Source organism: Acanthochromis polyacanthus, chromosome 17 (genome assembly GCF_021347895.1).
Source record: "Acanthochromis polyacanthus isolate Apoly-LR-REF ecotype Palm Island chromosome 17, KAUST_Apoly_ChrSc, whole genome shotgun sequence".
Lineage (NCBI taxonomy): Eukaryota > Metazoa > Chordata > Actinopteri > Pomacentridae > Acanthochromis > Acanthochromis polyacanthus.
In genome coordinates, this window is record NC_067129.1 from 30,488,067 (window position 1) to 30,509,517 (window position 21,451).

At 39.0% G+C, this 21,451-nt stretch overlaps 1 protein-coding gene across 2 annotated transcripts in view; it reads left to right on the top strand.

The window, feature by feature from the left end:
* The window catches only part of sgcd (sarcoglycan, delta (dystrophin-associated glycoprotein)), a 547,041-nt gene that overhangs the window by 213,282 nt on the left and 312,308 nt on the right, over positions 1 to 21,451 (top strand). For both annotated transcript variants that reach the window (XM_051938031.1, XM_051938032.1), the window contains one exon: positions 293 to 354. The gene's annotated coding sequence lies outside the window, so the exon portion shown is untranslated. The remainder of the gene's footprint in view (positions 1 to 292; positions 355 to 21,451) is intronic.

Sequence of the window (21,451 nt, forward strand, 5' to 3'; positions counted from 1 at the left end):
CGAAATGAGAGCTTTGAGGGTTGAAACGACCTCCAGGGTTCCAGCAGAGCTTCATTTTGTGGAGGATTTCTGAGGAATTCTGCTGAACCTCGGTTCTTCCCGGTTCTGCTTTTCCCTCTTCTTTCCTCTCGCTGTAATGAAAGTGATGACTGTGTCAGATCTGATCCCACATCAGCGCTGCCTAATTGGAGGAACTTGGGAAATAACATTATGGGGCCTGGGAGGAGATGATCAGCTTAGAGACGGCCCATCCTTCACATGCTGACCCTATCTTTCTGCTTCCTCATCTCAGGTGATTAAAGAAATCCCGCGGACCCTGTCAGAACCTCCGAATCAGCACACTCATACACTGAGGTAAGTGTGTGCTTCGGTCTCTAATCTGTGCATGTATGTCGGTTCATGCGTGTTTGTTCCAATGCTGCACGGCTGCTCAGGTGAAACTGCTCAGTGTGATAACAGCACGGCAAGAAAACTCAACAGAAAGTAGCAACGAAACTTTTTAAACTTTCCTCTTTCTTTGCAAGTTAAAATCCTTCTTTCACCTTCTATTCTAAAGGAATATTCTCCATAATTACAGCTGCACAGAAGGAAAAGCTTTGAGGTCTTAGCTTCTTTAGCTAACGTTGTTAATAGAAACAAATAGTGCGTTTGCCTGGAGCTATTTTCTGCTGGGAATTAATACATAATTGGTGCTAAAGTTGTGTATTTGTGGCAGCAGGATGGTGTTTCTTCAGTCTAACTTTATTCTAAAGGGATATTCAACATAATTTCAGCTGCATAGAAGGAAAAACTTTAAGGCCTCAGTCTATTTAGCTAATGTTGCTAACAGGAAGAAATACTGCTGTTATCTGGGACTACTTTCTGCTGTGGATTAATACATATTTGGTGATTAAGTTGCGTATTTATGGGAGGAGATGGGTTTTTTTTGGTGATAAAGTTGTGTATTTTTCAGCAGCAGGATGGCGGTCTTTTAATGCAAGTTTAAATCCTGCATTCAAACTTTATTCTAAAGGGATATTCTACATACACTTTGTGGCCTTAGCTTCTTTAGCTAGCGTTGCTAACAGAAGAGAATAGTGTATTTCTCTGGGACTATTTTCTGCTGCGGATTAATACATATTTACTGCCCAAGTTGTGTATTTCTGGCAGCAGAATGGCGTCTGTGACTCTGCTTTATCTATTCTGAGTGTGTTGAATAAAACATACTACTTTTTCAGGCATAAATTAATCCTCCTTTATGTAGCTCTCTTTGTTAGCATGTAAATGTTTGCATCACTGAGTTTTATTATTACATACTTTTTATATTGTTTTTTTTTTTTTTTAGTCAGACATTTCCCATTTATTGCAATACTACATTTCTTACAACAAACTGTATGGTAATTTTTATCTTTAATCTTTACGGACGTCGCCGTACAACACAGTTAATTTGTGGATGAAGCTTACTGTCACCTTTTATCCCATGATTGCAGCATTAGCTGAGGAGGAACTGACATATCTGCAGTCTATCAGGAGGAGATGGGGCGGATAGACGGCTCAACAAAACACTGGAGAGCACTGATCCTTTCATATTGAAAACCTTACCACATTTTATTTAATGCATTCTTGTATAAGCTTGCATAAGCTCAGCCATGAATTTGAGTGTATGATTTTTTGCTAAAGTTGTAAATCTGCGTCCGTTTCGCTTTAATTTAGTTTTTGGCAATAGTGACACACTGATGAACTGAATCAGCTGTCATTTTGTGTCCCGGACGTGGTATCACTTTTATTCTGCAGAATTTTAGCTGCAGAGAAGGAAAAACTTTGACGTCTCAGAAAGAAGAAATAGTGTTTTTCCCTGGGACTATTTTCTGCTGCGGATTAAGACGTATTTGTTCATTTCTTTTCTAAGTTTCAACTGCGTCTAACTTGAAAGAATCTGTTCCTTCTTTGCTTACCACTGAAATACTGATGAAAAGCAGCTTTTGTCTCGATGACGTGGCAATAATCAAAACTTTAACGCCGCTCTGTGGCGTGTTCACTGATTTGTGTTTGTATTCACCTTTAAACGACTTTTGAGGGTTTGGCAGCCCCAAGACTTCATGAACAGAAGCTGCTGAAAAACTCCCATTAGTGTGAGCCGCTGCTGCTGCATTTGGTGTGTGTGTTTTTTTTTAATCCAAACTGATGCAGCATCAGAAATAACATCCCACAGCTGGAGTTTAATTGATCATGACGATCGATGTAAAAACACTTCTCCATCTTGTCACATTTGCTGCTACTTTTTCAAAATCAGAACTGTAGTGGAAAGCACGTTTTTCACATTAAATCTCTTTTTAAACTCTAAAATATCATTTATCTGTTAATACATAAGACTGCATGTCAGTTTTTGTCTAGTTTATTGAATTACTTGTGGGTTTTTTTGCACTGAACCATCATTTCCACTGATCAATTTAGATCGAGAACAAACCAGCGTCAAAAACTACTGCAGGAGGAGTGTTACATTTACTAGAAAAACACAGAATATTTTAATTGAAAAAAGTACCTTAAATAGTTATTTTTACAGTGTTGTTTCAGCTATTAAAGTTAATATCACTTTTTCTGTTTGTTTTTTTATTTTTATGGTGCTTTGTAGTTCATGTGATACGAGCATTAATTCACAGCTCTAGAGCTCCTCAGTGCAATGACAGGTATTATTAAAAAAATGATGCTTTTTTGCATTTCCAGAGATTTTATGAACAGATACCAAAGCAGAGACAAAATTGGAAAGAATTAAGCTGCAACAGTGGAGAGAAAATGTGGTCAAGTTGAAAAAGGTGCAAATTTGTCAAGATATTAAGGAACAGAGACAGAAAACGGCTCTGGAGAGATGATTTGCAACAGAAATTTGCAATAAAATAACTGAATGACCTTTTAATACACGGCTGCAGCTATTATATGAAGTGCAAACCTTCATTTATTGTCTTTATATGCTGTTTTGAGGATGAAAAGATCAGTTGAGACGTTAAAAGAGTAGATTTTCGGATACAAAACAAGCCAAACCTCTACAATAACATTACTAAACCGGTGTATGTTTACAAAAATCCGAGTCTCCTTCGACGTACGTGAGTGTAGTTTTGCACAGAGCGGTACAGCAGCAGAGTACGGTGCACGGTGTTTCAGTGAAGTGGAACATAAGAGCGAGGACGCCTCTGCAGAATTGGGGCCTACAAAAGCAGCTGCTGTCAGGGTTGTGATGGGAACCAGGCGTCTCTTTTTACTGGTGCAAATAAATACAAAAGGCACAAAGCAGTCAGCTGTGTTCTGGCACATGTTGTCGTGTCGCTGCAGCGGGGAGAGACTGATTTCACAGGTGTTTCCTAAAGCGAGAAAACAGAAAAAAACGTGAAATCAAACAGAAGCGGGCGGAGAGGCGACGATGACAGGAGCCAGATTTTAAACTCAAACAGAAAGCAACATGGAATGGAGAGGTTTCTACTGCAGCCTGCTTGTATTTGGGATTTTTAGCTTCTAATTCGTCTGGTTCAGTTGGATTATTTCAGAGTCCAGAGGCTCAGGTCAGCGTTGGGTCAGTTCACTGCAACAGGCATCAAATTTTAAGCGCCACAGTGAGCTCTGAAGCTAAATCACATCCAAACACTGTTACAGTTAAAGGTTTTAGGTCCACAAAGTTGAGTTTAGTTGTGGAAGTTCAGCGAGGTCGAGCGAGGATGAGGAGGCAGAAAGACACAGAGAGACACACTGGAGACTCAGATGACTTAGTGTGAGAGTAAGATTCACTGACATCAGGAGACGTGACACCAGCAGAGCAGCAGTACAAGGAAGCGACGCCAGCATCACTTCTGAGGATTCTCTCTGATCTTTGGGTACATGCTGTAGTTGGGAGAAGGTCGGATTTAGAATACAGACCAAAATGAAGACAACGTCTAGTCTCCTGCAGCGTCTGTGTGTCTGAAGGCCATTATGACCTTAGAAAGGAGAAAGAGTGTTTTTCCTTCACAATTTCTGCGCTCCAAGCAGAGCCTGGACGCCAAACGGTAAACAACTCAAAAGAGCCCTGAAATGCACAGTTAGGTCAACTTCAACTCGAAAAATGTGTAATTACTATTATTTCGTAAAATAATGAGCCTCTTTCTGAAACATAAGTGCTAGAAAATACCTAAAAATGAGCCAGTGTTGTTCAAAATCTTCCATGAGCAGCTTTCATATGTCACTGCATTTCTTTTTATTTCTGCTGAATTCAAATACCCAGTCTGGTTAAAATCTATCTCTCTGGAGATTTTTATTTGCCAGAAGAGATATTGGGAGCAAAACAAGCAGTCCGTGCCGTTAGACTTTCCTTCGTAACAAACCAACCTATCAACTTGCAGGATGGAGCTTTCTGTGTTAATATTTAAATATATATGGCTGAATTAGTCCGGTACAACGTCCCATTGTGTAGCTCAGAGCAGTTTGTGAGCTGTAGGTGAGCTGGTGTGCTCGAGGGCGCAGCAGGTTTGTAATCTGCACATTCTAGAGGAATGTAGAGTTGCTGTGTGGACATTTTCAGTCAGGAAGACTGTAAAAAATGTCTAAAATATGAGACGTTGAGACGTGTTTGGAGGTAAACCCTCAACTGGAGATGGATGCGGCTGTTGTTTTAAAGCATTTCAGGTGGGGCTGACAAAAGCTGCAATGTTTTTGAATCCCAACTTTCACAGAATCTCACATTTGTTTCCTAACATGTTAAAATGAGTCAACTTACATTAACACAAACAAGAACTTTAGCTCTAATTATTTCCCACGTCTGTTTAAAATTATGTTTCTTTACAAGCAAACTGGACTCTCAAATGCATTTTATGGGGAAACACATTTTCTCCCATTTTAAGTCTGTTTGTGACATCACAACATGTTTCAAGAGAAAGAAAGAAAATTTGCTTCAGTAAAATCAGTTGAAATTGGAAAGATGTTGACTTTAGACAAGATTTTCAATGCATTTTGACTTTTTGTACAACCCTGTCTTACTAAAATCATCTTTTTTATACAATTCAAGCGGATTCTCAATGATCAGGAATTGATGTCTAATCAACATATATTTGCTATTTATTTTATTCTAATGCTTTACTGCTGCGTCTTTTTAGTCAATCAATCAGATATTACATGATGTGGGACAGAAAACTGGCACAGAAGCTTGAAACATGTGATGGAAATATCGTATTTTAACCCAAAACCACATACTGGAAACCAAACTTAACTCTAAGAATAATAGTTCCACCTGAGGCTTGCACTCTGGTCCCTTGGGTGAAACTCTTGCTGCAGAATTTTAAATTTAATGTTAAATAAGTAAATAAAAATCCCTTGTTGATGTGTAACTTGATTTAAAACAGCTGTGGTTCACTGACAAATATGCAGAATCTGGAGACTCATTTATTTCTAGCATTTGTTAAAGCGAGTCAGAAGTTCAAATTCTCATAATTTATGTTTCAGCTTGTAGCGACTGTAAATAAAATTCTTTCGGAATTTATTTTACCCAAAACTTGGAAACCTGATTCTATCCAAAGATGCACATTCTGACAACCCCCCCTAGATTTGTTATTCACCTAGCATGTTCATGTCTTTATGTTTGTGCCCATGCCCTAGCCTAGCCGCGCTAGACAACCCACGGCAACAAATTTAATTCTCTGCCAGGGTGGGTCTAGTTACCCTCGGTAAGCCTCAAGGCTGGATGCTCCTAAAACTGGCCGACGAATCACCATGAAGTGTAGAGTCAGAAGGCGGGCGTAACTAAGTGACGACAGAGGCTCGATGATTCTGACAGAAACAACCGGAAACAACCATAGAAACAAGGATAGACAAGAAGATGGCTGCGCACAATAAACAGTTATCTTTCGACTCGGCTTTGGCCACAGCCCTTAAAGATTTGAAGCTAAAATTCAACTTGAAAGATAAATAAGGCTTCACCGAACTCCCGCATCCTCTGATTTCTGGCGCTCTAGGAACTACGTCAGCCTATTCGTTGCACTGATTGGTTGTATACCTACCCAGTTGCTGCAGAATGATTTGAAAGACAACCTTTTAGCCCGCCTCCCTCCCTGTCAAGAGTTCCTAGACCCTTGCGTCTTCAGACCTGAGTCTAGCGCGGCTAGGCTACCCATGCCCTGGAGCTTCCATGTTTCTGTCTTTGTTTTGCTTTATTCTTCCAGGAGGTTGTCTGAGCTTCTCCTTCCTTTTTTATTATTATTATTGTTCTCCAGCAGGAACCTTCTCCATATTTCATCAGTTTCCACACTTTGTAAAAGCATCCTGACAGTGAATATGCATTTTTTAACACTTTGGGATTAAGTGCTTCGCTTAGAGGCATCTCCAAAAAATTTGTAGAGGAACTGAGAACTATTACGGGTGCGAGTGCGTGGTGTTAGCATGCTAATGATTCGGAGGAGAGCTGCAGTAAATAGTGACGGCAGAGTCGGCCGAGTGTGGAGGGAGAGAGTGCACAATATAAAAGAAAAGACGTGTTTGTGGAAGGTGGAAGAGACAGAGGAAAGACAGAAACGCTCATAAGGGAATCTGGCAAAAAGAAGAAAACCTTCAAGACAAGACGCTGACTGACAGATTGTGTGTCTGCCTGAGGTCACTGATTACCAGATGTTGCGTTAGGAAGCACACATTGGAGCACCGACTGCACAACAAAAGACAAGCTGCCAAAAATCTTCTGCATGTATTGCAGGTTGATGCAACGTTTTTTTTTCTCCTCTTTCCACTCACTACCTGGAGTAAACAAGTTTGGGGGGATGTTTCGTGACATTCTGTCAGCCTGGAAACACCTAAAAAAAATAGAATGTGAGGAAGCAAACACTCAGCACTCCGGTTCCTGTCAGTGTTTTCCATCAGTGGAGCCAATGGCCGAATTCAGCACCAAGTTCAACCCAGCACACATATTTTAGATGATTTTACAGAGTAAGACAAGAGAAAAGTCTCAGTAAACAAGGTTTTAACCCATTTATTAGCTAAATCAAAAACATATCTAGTGGCTAATTTAGAAAAAGAATGCTGAAAGTAGACATGAACATTGAATGAAAGGTGTATTTTTTAAGAAGAGGAACATTTTCTAAAATTGTGCAAGTCTACAAAGAAAACTTGGACCAATATTGCTCAATTTTCACCCATAAACACACATAGAAATGGAAAGATTTGATATTTTTGCTGTTGCAAAGTTGCGCCATGAAGCAACAGCATGAAATTCCAACTATTTTCAAACTCCCAAATATCCACTTTATGATTCAGGCATCCAGTTCAAAATCCTTACTCTGAAATGCCATGTTAATATCTTTATTATCTTGATAAAGTCTCTACAAAGCCACAAAAGATATATTTATTATTCATCATCACTGGTAAACTACATGTCATTTGAAAGCACCTTTAGTCAAACAGACTTTAAAGCAACAATTTATGCAAAAACCATAGCTGAATGATAAATATTTCTTCTTTTTTTTAAGTTGCAGCAACACTTAGCGTAACTCTGGATCATTTCTTTCATGCTTAAGATCTTTAAATGTTCTCTGTGTTTCTGCTCATTGTGAAGAAAGTAACAGTCCACAGTTTTAGACTTTCTTAAATGTTGTTTTCAGTAGCTCCAGTAAGTGAAGTTTTGTAAGACAGCCCACAGGATGCAGAGAATGTTGGCATCAGGTTTGTATATTTGGCACCAACACATCTCCAGTAGGAGTTGGACTGCACTGTAGCTGCCCCTGATCTCTGGCGCTAGTTGTGATATTTATGGAAGACATTCGGGAACCTTGTTTCGGCTTTTTGCGGATGATGTTGTTCTGTTCGTTTCAAACCGTGAACTTCAGTACACATTGTTTTCAGACAAATGTGAACCAGTAACGATGAGATTTATTGGCTCTCTGTTGAAAATCAGTAAACTGCTCCCTCCAGGTTAGTGATGGGTTGCTGCTATAGTGAAGGAGTTTCAGTATCTTAGATCTTGAGTGATTGGAAAATGGAGCATTAGACGGACAACCGATTGGTTCAGAGTCCTCAGTCCTGTTGTTGGACTATTGTGGCATTGAGACAGCTGACCCAGAAGACGTAGTTCTCAACGTTTGTTCCAACTGTAGAGGCAGTTGAAGGATACTCACTGTAGTAGAAATTTGGACTGAAACACTTGCAAATCGGTGTCATGGTCAGAAGAAGAATTTGCCAAGAGAGCTCCCATCAGAGACGAAATTGGCACCCTTCATTCCAATCCAAGTATAGAAATTCAAAAGGAAAAAGAAGATTAATTCAAGGTACAGGAAGAGCCCCAAAGTGAATAAAAACAGTATGAGAGAATATCAGTTTGTTTATTTGCAGCCTTTTCATGGATTTCAATCTTTTCTCATCAGATTCTGCCTGACTCAAGAGGGTTAGTTTGAAAGCTTCTCTGCTTTTTAAATTTTTTGGCTGTTTCAAGTTGACCTTGGTAGAATATTTTCCACATCAGAAGCAAATTTCGATTTATTCCAACTCAATTTTATTTATATAGCGCCAATTACAATTCAGATTGTCTCAAAACGCCTTAGAGAACCCAAATGGCCTGAATCCAAATGGGTTGTGTGGATCAGAAGAGGAAGAATCTGGGGTGCCGATGGAATCACATTGTGAGGGATGACCTCCTTAAAAAGTTTTCTTTTTTGATGGTTTGGTCAATATTTGTGCAATACTTCTGTCACTGAAATAGGAAATGCTCTTTTAAGATGCATTTTTGCAAAGATTTCTTTTGCACAAAATTACTTTGTAATGCTGAGTACAATCTTTTTATTTTTTCCCCTCATGGTTATCAAGTGAGACTGCTCCAAGTGACCAAAATAAGTTTCCATCATACAGTTTCTGGGTTTAGCTTTACAGAAGATTAGGAATTTGGACATTCAGATGAAGCTTGAAGTGGAAAATTAGAAGAAACAGCCTTTATTTGTCAAAACTGCCTTACATCACTGTGGAATTCTATTTTTGCGTAACCCAGTTGGGGTCAAAACACAGGGTCATGAAAAGACGCCCTTGAAACAGGAAGAGTTAAGGGCCTTGCTCAAGAGCCCCTCTGATCAGTAGTCCAGAGCCTCCACCATTGAGCCACCATCGCCCACTCACGCTTTCCACGTCCATAAGGGTACACATGATGTTAACTTCATCATCCACTGTAAAAAGAGACTGTAAGGGAAGATTCTCAGTCTTCCACACCTTTATCATTCATCATTAACAGAGGAGGAATCAAAGTAGCTGTGCTGACTTAAGGAGCTTTGATTTCTTCAGTAAAAAGTCCTAATTTCTCCGGATATCCTGTGCTAAGTTCACACATTGTCCTCAACACACCTCCGATCTTTAACCAGCTGCTGTTTCCTTCCAATTTCACTTCATCTCATAGCACTTATAATACTACATAAATAAAAACATGCACCTGACTGAGTGGGAGACCGATGCAGTTCCACTAATGTATGATCAGAGCTTCAATCTGTCAGTATGTCACCTCCTGGGTGCCTTACTTTTGAAGTTTTCTAGGTTAAAGCTGCTGTCCGGAGTTTCCGTTTGTTTTCAATTTATGTATCATTTTTTAACAAAGCTTAAATGTGTTAGTCTAGTTCGATACTATAATATAAAGTTAGTATAACGCGATATGAAAATGTATTCCTGAGCTCCGCCTTCCTCTCATAGACCCCCATGTTATTCCAAAAAGCGCCGGTTGCTGATGACCAATCAAGTTCGAGCTTCAGCTTTGTCATGCTGTCAATCAACGGTTACCCGCACAGCAAGCAAGCCCATGCAGAGGTGGGCGAGCTACGCACTACGCAACCGCGAGCACATTTGTTTTGCTTGTGGAGGAGAGAGCATCAGGGCTCAGCAACTTCCAGAAAAGTTACCAATCCCACGGCTTGTCAGGCCAAGAGACTGCAGGACGTTTTTTGGCTCGGGGTGCTCGCGTCGCTCCCCGACCACGGCCTCCATAGCCCGCCTGACGGCTTCGTTTAGATGCCCGACCTCTGGAGGAAGATGTTGGGGCGTCTGGGACATACTCTTCGTCAGAGGAGTCATGCAATTCTGAACTCTAGATAGAAATAAATAAACAATGTAACACATATACACGCGTAAATGCACTAAGTTTGATAAACAACGTCATTGAGAGGGATACACGAGTGTAATCACATATTGAAACTTTACTCGTTCGTCCTAGCAGATTCATGTTATTTTGGTATTAGGACAAGTTAGACTCAATACAGCATTCTAACGTAATTCCTTTATTATTTACTAAATGTACTAAATGTAGAAGAGTGGAAAACAGCAAAACAGGCGAGATGCTGCAGCACTCCGGGCACTTCTCTCATGTACTGCGCGCGTGCACAAATAAAGGGACGAAATCAGAGGGAGGGTGGGACCAACAGTGTTTTGGGAGACGCTGCGATTCAAACTCCGGACAGCAGCTTTAAGGGGAGACTTCAGGGTAGACCTAGAACTTCATGGAGGAATTATATATCTCATCTGGCCTGGGAACACCCCAGGATCCACCAGAAGGAACTGGAAAATGGAACTAACAGAGGAACATCTGGATTTCTGACTTAGCCTGCTACCACTGCAAGCCAACTCAGGTAAAGCGTAAGAAAATAGATGCTTTGATCGCAAATTATTGATTTAAATCTTTAACGAGAGGAGTTTGGCAGAATATTTTCTTCTTGTGACTTTAGAGGCGGTTGAGGCTGAAAAATTGTGACTTTAATCTAAAACTGACCCCAGGACAGAGAACAGAAGAAACCACAGTGAAGAAAAAGAAAGAAATATAAGACAGAATGAGAAAGTGGAGGAGAGAAGAAGTGAACAAAGAGAATAAATAAATGGAGTCCTCATGAACACGACAGAAAGTTTCCCTCCCACAGAGAAGATGTGTTTCCAAGAAGGACAGGAACGTCACAGAAAGTTATGAAATCATAAGTAGAGAAGTACAATAGTTTAGCTTCAAGAAAGCAATTTTATTTTTGACAGTGTAATGCCTGAGAAGGATTGAGCTGCGATTTTACTGCAGATTCCAGAGGAAACGAGCAGAGATGAAGAGAAGGGAGTCAGAGGGGAGATGCAGGAAAATAAAGTAAGAGAAGCGAGGAGGAGGAGGAGGAGGAGGAGGAGGATGGATGAATGGTGGCGTAGGAGAAAAAAGAAAAGAAAAGAGATTAAAATGTGTAGAGGAGGAGAAGCAGAGATGGCAGCCGGAGGAGGATAAAGTGGAGAGGGGCATATGACGGCCTGGCAGGTCTCCAAAGGCTCCCGGCGGCGATCCAGCTGCTTCTGAAGGCCACTCCGAAAAGCCCGTTAGCAGTGCCAACAATACAGGGAGGGAGGCAGAGAGCTGAGAGCAAGAACAGGGGAGAGTGAAAAATGAAATATGGCGAGAGAAGGGAGAGCGGCGTTAAAAAGAAAGACGAGATGCTCATCCAGGATGCAGGGAGATGTTGTTCCTGAGACAAAGACAAGAAACAGGACCGAAGACAAAGACGTGCTGCTGTTACATGCACAGATAACACTCTATAATTAAAAATCATTATGCAGATTCTGGTGAGGATTTGGTGTGTGGCCTTCGGCTGATTGACCCCTGATACACCTAAGCTTCAAGCATCAATCTATAGTGATAATAAAATGCTGTGATACTTGAAGCTTTTAGCAAAATAAAAATAAAAATCAGTTCTTCATTATGAGAGGAATTCGACACCATAATCTGTGCATTATGAGAAATTAAATACAGAAGAATCAAATATCCCGAAGAAAATTAGTCCCAAAGGTTTAAGACTTTCACCTTTATTCCCTGTACTCCAGGAAGCTTCTATTCGTCACATTTTTACTCACTGTTTGATCATTTTTCACTGCAATATGAAGTCCTAAACCTCTATGGAAACAGAACAACCATGAGTAGATGTCCAGAGAATTCAAAAATGTCTTTTCTGCACAATAAAATCTAAAAATAATAATAATAATAATGCAATAAAACAAATAAAAGAAAAAATATGAAAGCTTTGATTATTTAAAATTTTTAAAAAAATGGGATTTCACATTTTTCCAAATGTTACCAATACAAGGAACAAATGAGATTCTGTACACACTGTAGATACTTCACTATTTATGTTTTAATTAGTTCCATACTTGTCTCCTCTTTGCATTCCCTGCTGTTCAGCCTAAAATCCTTGATTTTTCTTTTTTATCATGTGGCTGTCAGTTGCAGTTGAGTCAGTAATGATTTATTGGTACCAATAGCGAGTGCAGAATTTGTTGATTTTTCTGCAATCTAGGTGGTGCAAACGGCTCATTTTTTGGCTTTTTCTTTCAGCAAGAAGAAAGTAATTTTGAAAAGATATTACAGTTTTATGCTTGGATTTGGCGTGGCTTTCCTGCATAATGGCACATCATGGATGAGTAGTTCAAAGACTAGGGAAGTTCAAAATATGACTTTTTTGTAGCTGTTTTTGAAAACTAACTAACCTTCCACTGGAATTCGATGTTCAAAACAAAACATGGAGTTAATCTGGACTCACTTGACAGCTGTTTTATTCCCAGGGGAGGTAAATCAACAACTGCTTCCACAGGAAATGATTATTCTTGTAGGTTACAAGTTGGAAGTCTCGTGTTTTTCTTTCTGAACAGACGGGGAACACTTGAGAGAACGTCGGTGTCGCTGTCCGTGGTGCTGAAAACAGCTGCTAGTTCCCCGTTCAGCAGCTCTGTAACCCCAACAATCTGCTTCTCTAGCAGGTTATTTATGCATAAACAGATATGCTGTGCCCCAACGTATACATTATTTATCTGTTCCAAATGTAAATCAGGCTACACATGGACATGTATTCCAGCATCGTCTGCTATTAATTCTCTTTTTACAGTTTAGAGAATTAGTTTGACTCGTTTGACTCGTTTGTTTCTGTTCAGCTTTGTTGTCCTTCTATTGATGTATGTAAGCTTTTTGGAAGTTACCTGATGAGGAGTCCTTCTGGATGCTTTTCTTTGCACGTCCACCTGGGACCCAGAACCTGCTGCAGGGATTATAAATTCCATCTGGAACACCTTGGGATCCTCCAGGAGAGCTGCAGTGGGACATCTGGAATGATTTGTTTGGTCTCCTGGCACTGAGTCTGATTCTGGATAGGTAGAAGAAAGTAGATGGATGGATGGTGACGGGTCCAGACTGCAGACCGGCCGGCTTAGAGCTCTTTTACTGCTGGAATGCATGCAGCATGTGGTTTAGCAGCGTCTATTTGTGGTCAGTTGCATATTTTTTCTTGTCATTTTGTCCCTTTATGGTTGCTTTGTGTGTAAATTGTGTCTTTTTCAGTTCATTTTGTGTCATTTTATGATTGTTTTTGGTCATTTTGTGTGGCTTTGTGGTCTTTCTGTGTCTATTTGTGGTTGTTTTGTGTCTAAATGTCCTTATCAGATAATTTTGTGTCATTTTGTGTCTGTTGCTGGTCATTTTGTGTGGCTTTGTGGTCTTTTTGTGTCTATTTGTGATTGTTTTGTGTGTAAATGTGATAACTTTTGTGTCTGTTTTAGTTGCTTTGTGTCTAAATGGTGTCCTTTTAGATCGTTTTGTGTATTTGTTGTCTGTTAGTGGTCATTTTGTGTGGCTTTGTGGTCATATTGTGTCTCTTTTAGTTGTTTTTTGTCTAAATTGTGTCCTTTTCAGATAATTTTGTGTCTTTTTAAGGCCATGTTGGTTGTTATGTGGGTAAATATGGTCATTTTTGTGTCTGAATTTTGTTCTTTTCTGTTCATTGTGGTCTCTCTGTGTCTTTTTGTGATTTTTTGTGTGTAAATGTGTTCATTTTTGTGTCTCTTGGTTGTTTTGTGTGTAAATCCTGTCCTTTTCAGGTAATTTTGTATCATTTTGTGTCTCAGTTGTGCCTGTTTCAAATCATTTTTTGCCTTTCTGGGGTCATTTTGCGTCTCTCTGTTGATGTTGTGTTGTCATTTTATGTCTTTGTGGTTTATATATATCGATAGATCATGCCACATTAATGGTGTTTCTACAGATGTGCAGGCTACTGAAGCTCAAACCGTTACAGATGCTGGGTTTGAAATGTGTCTTGATAACTGGCTGGATGGTTCCTCTTGTCTTCAGCCGTGATTTCCAAACAGAATTTCCGAGTCTGACCACAGGACAGTTGTGAACTTCGCCTCAGTCCGTCTGAAATGAGTTCAGGCTCTGAGGAGGCAGCAGCGTTGCTTCTGGATCTTGTTTTATTTCTCTGACTGTGTTGCTGAGCTCGTGCAGTGATTTCCACTACACAATCCTTACAGCAGTGCTGCCTGAGGGCCAGAAGCTGGATGTCATTTCAGTGTTAGTGCTCAACCTGCTGAAGGTTTTTCTGCATTTTCTGACACTTTTCATGTTATTATCTACTTCAGACAATGAAATCCTCTTCACTGCATTCTTTGCATTTGCATGACTATTCAGTCCTTCAGAACAGTGAACTTCTCTTCATTTTTACCTCTCTGGACTCTCACTGAGACTCTTTTTACACCAAATCATGCTGCTGACCTGCTGCCCGCTGAACTAATCAGTTATTAGATGTTTCACCAGATGTTGCTGATTCCTTTATTTCTATTACTTTTCCAGTCCTTTGGTGTCTTTGTTCCAAATCAATAAATCGAGTATACTTTTCTCACTTTCAAGTAACTGTTGTGAGGAAAAGACCCAAAGAAAAGGCAGACTTTAATAAAGAAACTGCCTGGGATGGTACAGGTGAAGGAACAAAAAGGAGCTGGTGATCCAGAGGAAAATACATCCTTATAAAAGATGGAATTTCAAAGAAAACTGCATAAAAGAGAACAGAAACAGAAACCAGTGGAGCGAGCAGAATGAAGCTGGTGAACATAAAGGTAGCAAACAGGAAGGAAACAAACGAAATCATCTGAGAAAAGACAGAAAGCAGGAGTATTTATGCACAAAGAACGAAAACACAGGAGAAAGTAATCAGTGCGATAAAAGAGGAGGGAAACAGAGACAACGGAGGAAGAAGAAGATGACTTCAGGAACTCCCAGAGAGAAATTAAGTTGTTTCTGCATTATGGATGTTCAATCATCCATCCTCTATACACCGCTTTATCCTCACTAGGGTCATGGGGGGTGCTGGAGTCTATCCCAGCTGACTCGGGCGAAGGCAGGGGACACCCTGGACAGGTCGCCAGTCTGTCACAGGGCTTCGTTGATTCTGACCCGGTGATGGCGACTGCTGCTGCGGTTCTGTCTTGCTCACCGGATTGGTCATGATAGACATCGGTTGGCTGGCCGAATGGGGCGCTTTGGGGCTGAAGTGTAAAGTGGGTTTGGTGTTGAGAACCTTCATGTCCAAATGATGGGAGCTGTTGTGGCTTGAACAGGCAGTTGTTGATCCCTTTACTCTGTGACCTATGTTGATGTTCAATCAACCCGGTCTCACGGGGATTCGTGAAACTGTCACGTAAGTTTTAGTTTCGGTTTCGTGCGCACCAACACGATTTCGTCATGTTTTTCGTGCCGCTCACCACGAAATGTTTTTCGCTGTGGTAATCACATCTGAAAGTGGTTTATACCGGCGGATTCATGACGATCTAAGCTGTCCATCGGCGTATACTGCTTGTGTGATCGCGTTTGCGGCCGCCGGCCGCCGGACATTCTTGAAATTCCTATGCAAATTGGTAAGTGTACCACCGGCTTATGGTTAGGTTATGGTTAGGTTATGGTTAGGGTTATGGTTAGGGTTATGTTTAGGGACGATGTCATGCAAAATATAGCGTTGGATTCGCCACGGTTTTACATTAAAAATATAATATACACATTCTTTTGAAATACGTTCTGAGTGGCACGAAAAGTCTGCCGTTTAAAATACATTGGTGCGCATTTCGTGGTGAGCGGCACGAAAAACATGACGAAATCGTGTTGGTGCGCACGAAACCGAAACTAAAACTTACGTGACAGTTTCACGAATCCCCGTGAGATCGGGCTGGTTCAATCAGTCAGACTTTATTTATATAGCACTTTTCATACAGAGAAAATGCAACACAGAGCGCTTTACAACATTTTAAAACTTTGAAAAAAGTTCTATAAAGGGATAAACAATAAGACAATACTCAATATTTAGATATGAAGTGAAGGTTAAATTAAATAAAAATTAATGAAACTAAACTAAAATCTAAATGAAATATGATAAAAATATATATATAATATATTGAAAAAAATCATCAGAATATACAAGAGTGACTGTGTTTTGTTTTATTTATATTTGTTTATTTAAAGTGGTAAACAATAAGGTAACAGAATATTATAGTATAAAATGAAGGTGAAAATAAAATACAATACAATGAATTCCAATTTAGAAAAAAAATCAACAGAATATAGAAGAATGACAGCATATTTATTTATTTATTTTATTCATTAAATGGGTAAACAATAAAACAGCACAAATATTGGGACATAGAGTGAAGGTGAAATAAATTAAATTTAAATTTAATACAAAAAGTTGAAAAATAAATAAAAGGGTTCAATCAATCAATCAAAGTTTATTTATTTAGCATTTTTCAAGATGAAAGGAATAAAAATGCATTAAAACAAAACAACCTTCAACATCATATTATTAACAAGGGACTCAAAAACACAAAGACGAAGGAGGAAAACCACATGCAACTGGGAAACACTATAAAACAGAATAAAATAAGTAAATAAACTGAAATATCTGTTGTTAAAATCTGGATAGACTCGAAGGTTCTCCAGGGTTTGTGGGATAAAACAAAATGTATACATAAAGACTGTAAAGAGCTTCATCAACCAATAAAAGGGCTTTAAAAGCAGCTCTAAAAGCAGCAGGGAACCAGTGCAGAGACTTTAAAACTGGTGTAATATTTACTTTCTGGCATAAAGTGGACGACTGATGCTGAAGATGCTTTTGAAAGTCTTCTTCTCATCACTTCTTCTGTGTCCCTAAAGCAGAAATGTTGTTTAAAATAACCAGCTGACTCTATCTGCCCAACAAAGCGGCTGAAGAAAAGCATTTTCAGACGTTCTCCGTCCCTTCGGCTGCAGGAACTCTCCTCCCATGAGGCCTTATGATAATCGGCCCATATGTGACGGTAATTAATTGCTACACAAAACTGTTGAGGTCGCTCGGCGGAGTACAGTGACCTCCAGACACGAGAGCAATGACACAGCAGGGCTGGATTTCTGTTTCTTTAGCGAGCTGAGATTAGTTAGCAGTTTGACCTTTCCCATCAGGCTGCAGCTCACTGCCTCACTCCTTTTGTCAGTAGATTAGAGAATATGAATGCGGCGGGAGGTCGGCCGAGGATTTACCAGACCGTCGTCGACTCTCCTCAGCGGTCGGGTCGACGTCTGAGAGGAGATTAGAAGGACAAAAAGAAACCGAGAGAAAGGTGACGAATCAGAGTGTGGAGTGGAAATAAGACAGGAGGAGGAAAGAGACGAGGCAGAGGGAGGAGGAAGGACAGTCTGTACATACCCAGACATTCACTACATTATTTGATTTAAGCATCATTTCAACATCCTTTTCTGTCATTTTTTGTGTCTTTTAGAGTAATTTTCATGTTTTTGTGTCATTTCTCTGTCTTTCTGTCATTTTTGGGTCCTTTTGTGTTATTTTTGTGTTATTTTTAGCATCGATTTGTGTCATTTTTATGTCCTTTGGTGCCACTTTTTGTTATTTTAGAATAATTTTGTGTTATTTTTGTGTCATTTTGTGTTATTTAGCATCATTTTGTATCATTTTCATGGCTTTTTGTGTCATTTTTGTGTTATTCAAACATAATTTTGTGTCATTTTTGTGCCTTTATCCATCATTGTGTGTTATTTTAGCATCATTTTGTAAAATTTTTGGTGTCTTTCATGTTATTTAAACATCATTTTGTATCATTTTTATATCATTTCTCTGTCCTTTTGTGCCATTCCGTGTCATTTTCCTATTTTGGCATCCTTTTTGGGTCATTTTTGTGTATTTTAGCATCCTTTTTTGTCATCTTTGTGTCTCTTTGTGTCATTTCTGTGTTGTTTTTGTTTCATTATCCTTTGTATAATTTTTGTGTTATTTTAGCATCCTTTTGTGTCTTTTTTTGTCATTTTCAAGGATTGTTTTCATTTGTCTTATTTGTCCTTTTTATGTGTTTTAGCTTCATTTTGTGTCATTTTTGTGTCTTTCTTATGTTATTTTGTGTTATTTTAGCATCCTTTTGTGTCGTATTTGTGTCTTTCTGTGTCATTTTTGTGATATTTTGCATCTTTTTGTGTCATTTTCATGTTGTTATAGCATCCTTTTCTGTCATTATTTTGTTAGTGGTAATTGGCTCATTCTGAACTTTAGACTGACAGCAGTGTTTTAACAGCCTGCTTGTGTTTTTTTTTAAAGCTTATAATGGATAACTGTTAACTTAAACGCTGCTGGTTGATGGATTTTGTTGAAGAAATCAAAACTTTTGAGCTGCACCAAGATATTCTTTTTTTTTGCTTTTTGTAGGATCTGTTTAATGCAAAGTGTTTATTTATTTTTTTTTAAAATGAGACATGTAAGATGAAGTGATTTTGTTGGAATATTAAATTTCTTTGGTCAAATTTCCCTCAGTAACCCTGCGAAACACACACTGCAAAAGCTGCTATTCATGTATATTTATGGGTGTTTACATGCTTCTATTTTTATTGTTCTCTCCTCAGCTTCTCCCTTATGTTTAGTACTTGTTGGTCGTTGTTGTTTTTCTGATTACTGTGCAAAGAGAGATAAGATTCACCAGAGTAAGATTCCTTGTTTGGGTACAAACTTGGCCAATAAAGTTGAATGTGGTTCTAAATTTACAGACAAAACAACACGTCACATGTGATTAGTTCAAGAACTGTCAGAAAGTCTGACAGTGCTTCTTGTTTTTACGGTTTGTGGCTGATAAATGGAGGAATTTTGTGGGTGTAAAAAGTACCAGACGTTGTAGATGTTGCATTTGTTTGATGAGGAGTTCTCATGGCACTGCGTTCTGATTTCTGCCATTGTTTTTCCAGAAAAATGAATATGGGTGACAAAAAAGAGGCAGAAATTCAGCCTTTACTTTCACAGAAGAAAGCTTCAGGAAACCAAACGTCCACATGCGTCTCAGTGTGACGCTGTAGAACGGTGGCGGTCGCCTCTGGATGTCAAACTGTTGGCATGGCAACCTGATTGTCTGGATCCCCCCGGAGACGAAGCGAAGAATGAAGATCTCAGAGGACTTTGGTGCAGAATGAACTGAAATTGGTCCAGAAAATGCAAAAACAAGAAGACTGTTGGTTCTGTTAAAGCCTTTCTGTGAGAGCGAAGGAAAGAGAAGGTCCAGTCAGGTCCACAAACACCTGGACATTCACTCGTTTTGTGTATTTTTTTTTCATTTTTGTGTCTTTTTTCTGTCAGTTCTGTGTCTTTGTGTCCTTTAGTGGACTTTTTGTGCCGTTTAAGTTTTATTTAAGCATCTTTTGTGTTATTTCTGTGCCTTTTAGTGTCATTTTTGTGTTATTTAATCATCCTTCATGCCATTTTGGGGCCTTTTTTATGTTTTTTTTGTGTCATTTGTGTGTCTTTGTGTCCTTTTGTGTCCTTTTTGGATAATTTTAAGGTTATTTAAGCATTCTTTTGTATCACTTTTCTTATTTTAACATTCTTTTGCGTCATTTTTTTATTTTGTTGTCTTTTTGTGTTATTTTTGTGTTTTTTCTGTCATTTCTGTGTCTTTATATCATTTTGTGTCATTTTTGAGTATTTTTGTGTGATTTTTTGTTATTTAAGAATATTTTTGTCACTTTTGTGTCATTTTCTTATTTTAGCATCCTATTGTGTCATTTTTGTGTAATTTAGCGTCCTTTTTGTCATCGTTGTGTCTTTTTGTGTCATTTTTGTGTAATATTTTGTGTTTTTATGTCATTTTCTCATTTTAGGATCCTTTTGTGTCATTTTTGTGTATTTTAGCATTCTTCTTTTTGTGTTTGTTTTTATGTGTCATTTTCTTACTTTCGCATCCTTTTGTGTTATTTATTCATTGTTTTTGTATTTTTGTTGCCTTTGTATGTCATTTTTGTGTATTTTAGCATCATTTTGTGTCTTTTTTTGTCATTTTTGTGTTACTTAAGTATTGTTTTGAGTCCTTTTCGTCTTTTTTCCCCTTTTTATGTCTAAAAACAGCAAGACTATTGCTTCTGTTACAGCCTTTCTGTACTCACTTATGATCATTACTTTTTTTTTTAAAAAAGCCCTTTTTAAGCGCTTAACGGCCGGTTTTGTCATCTTGAAAGCAGCTTTAATGTATTCTGTTGTTCTGGAGGAGCTTTGTCCACTCTGAGAGAAGGACGGCGATATCGAGGTGATTTCATCAGGTATCACAAAAGAGATTTGGGACCCCCGGGAGCAGCAGCGTCCAGAGGTTTTAGAGTTTGACTGACTTCCGACGCTATCTCGTCCTCTGACATGTTTTTAATCGCTCTTTCATGAGCCCCTTTAATGACATTTGCATTTAAATGAAGCACGGAAATTGCCAAGTATTAAAAAACACACACAATTACATCAGATATTTAATAATTATTTAATCAGGCATTAAATGAATAAAATCACAATTTCTTAATCACAATTAACCCAACCCTCATCTTTAACATTTACAGGTTTTGTGATTAATTTTTAAAAAAATCTCTTCATAAGGAGCCCCTAAAGTCGTGGAAGGTTATACTTTAACTTAAGTATTTTCTCTTGTGAGCACAAGGTTAAAATAAACATAATCCTCCAGGACTTCAATGCTCTGAAACGTACATTTATTTTCTGATTGTGAATTTTCCTGAGGCTTTTTTTAAGAGCACTACAGATCTCTGAACATCACAGCAGAATAAAATGTGCACAAAGAGAAGAAAATGAAGCTGTTCCGGCAGCCGGTATCACATACATTAACTGTGAGTCTGCCACAAGAGTCTTAATTAAGGGTCCTGAGAAGAGCTTCGGCTCTTTCAGCTCCGGCTTTGAATAATTTCACTTTGAATTTTATGAGGAAGCCGAGCACGAATCCACTTCATTTTGAAATGCATCGCACCAGAAACCGTCACTTTGAGCCTCCAGCTTTCAGAAAATATTGTGGTTTGGATCCTCGGAAACTTGAACCTCGGCATGTCAGCAGATTTTCTAGGTTTTGTTTGATTCCGGGAAAAGAAAAAGTAGGCGGTCAGACAACAAATCTGTGGAGTCTGAGGAGCTTCTAAACTGAGGTGATCTCAACATCCATCCTCTGTCAAACAAGATGCCGAACAGGAAAAGAATAAAACTCTTTGCTTAGTTTTTTTTCTAGTTTCTGAAGCGTCCCTCGATGTCTGGAGGCAACTAGAGTTTCTGCTGCTGCTCTGTGGGCGATCATCTGCTCTGAGATCTACTGAGAACCAGTTAGTGGTTTATTAAGAGCGATTAATCATGAAGAGACCAACTGGAAGACAGAAAACAGAAGCAGCTCTGGCTAC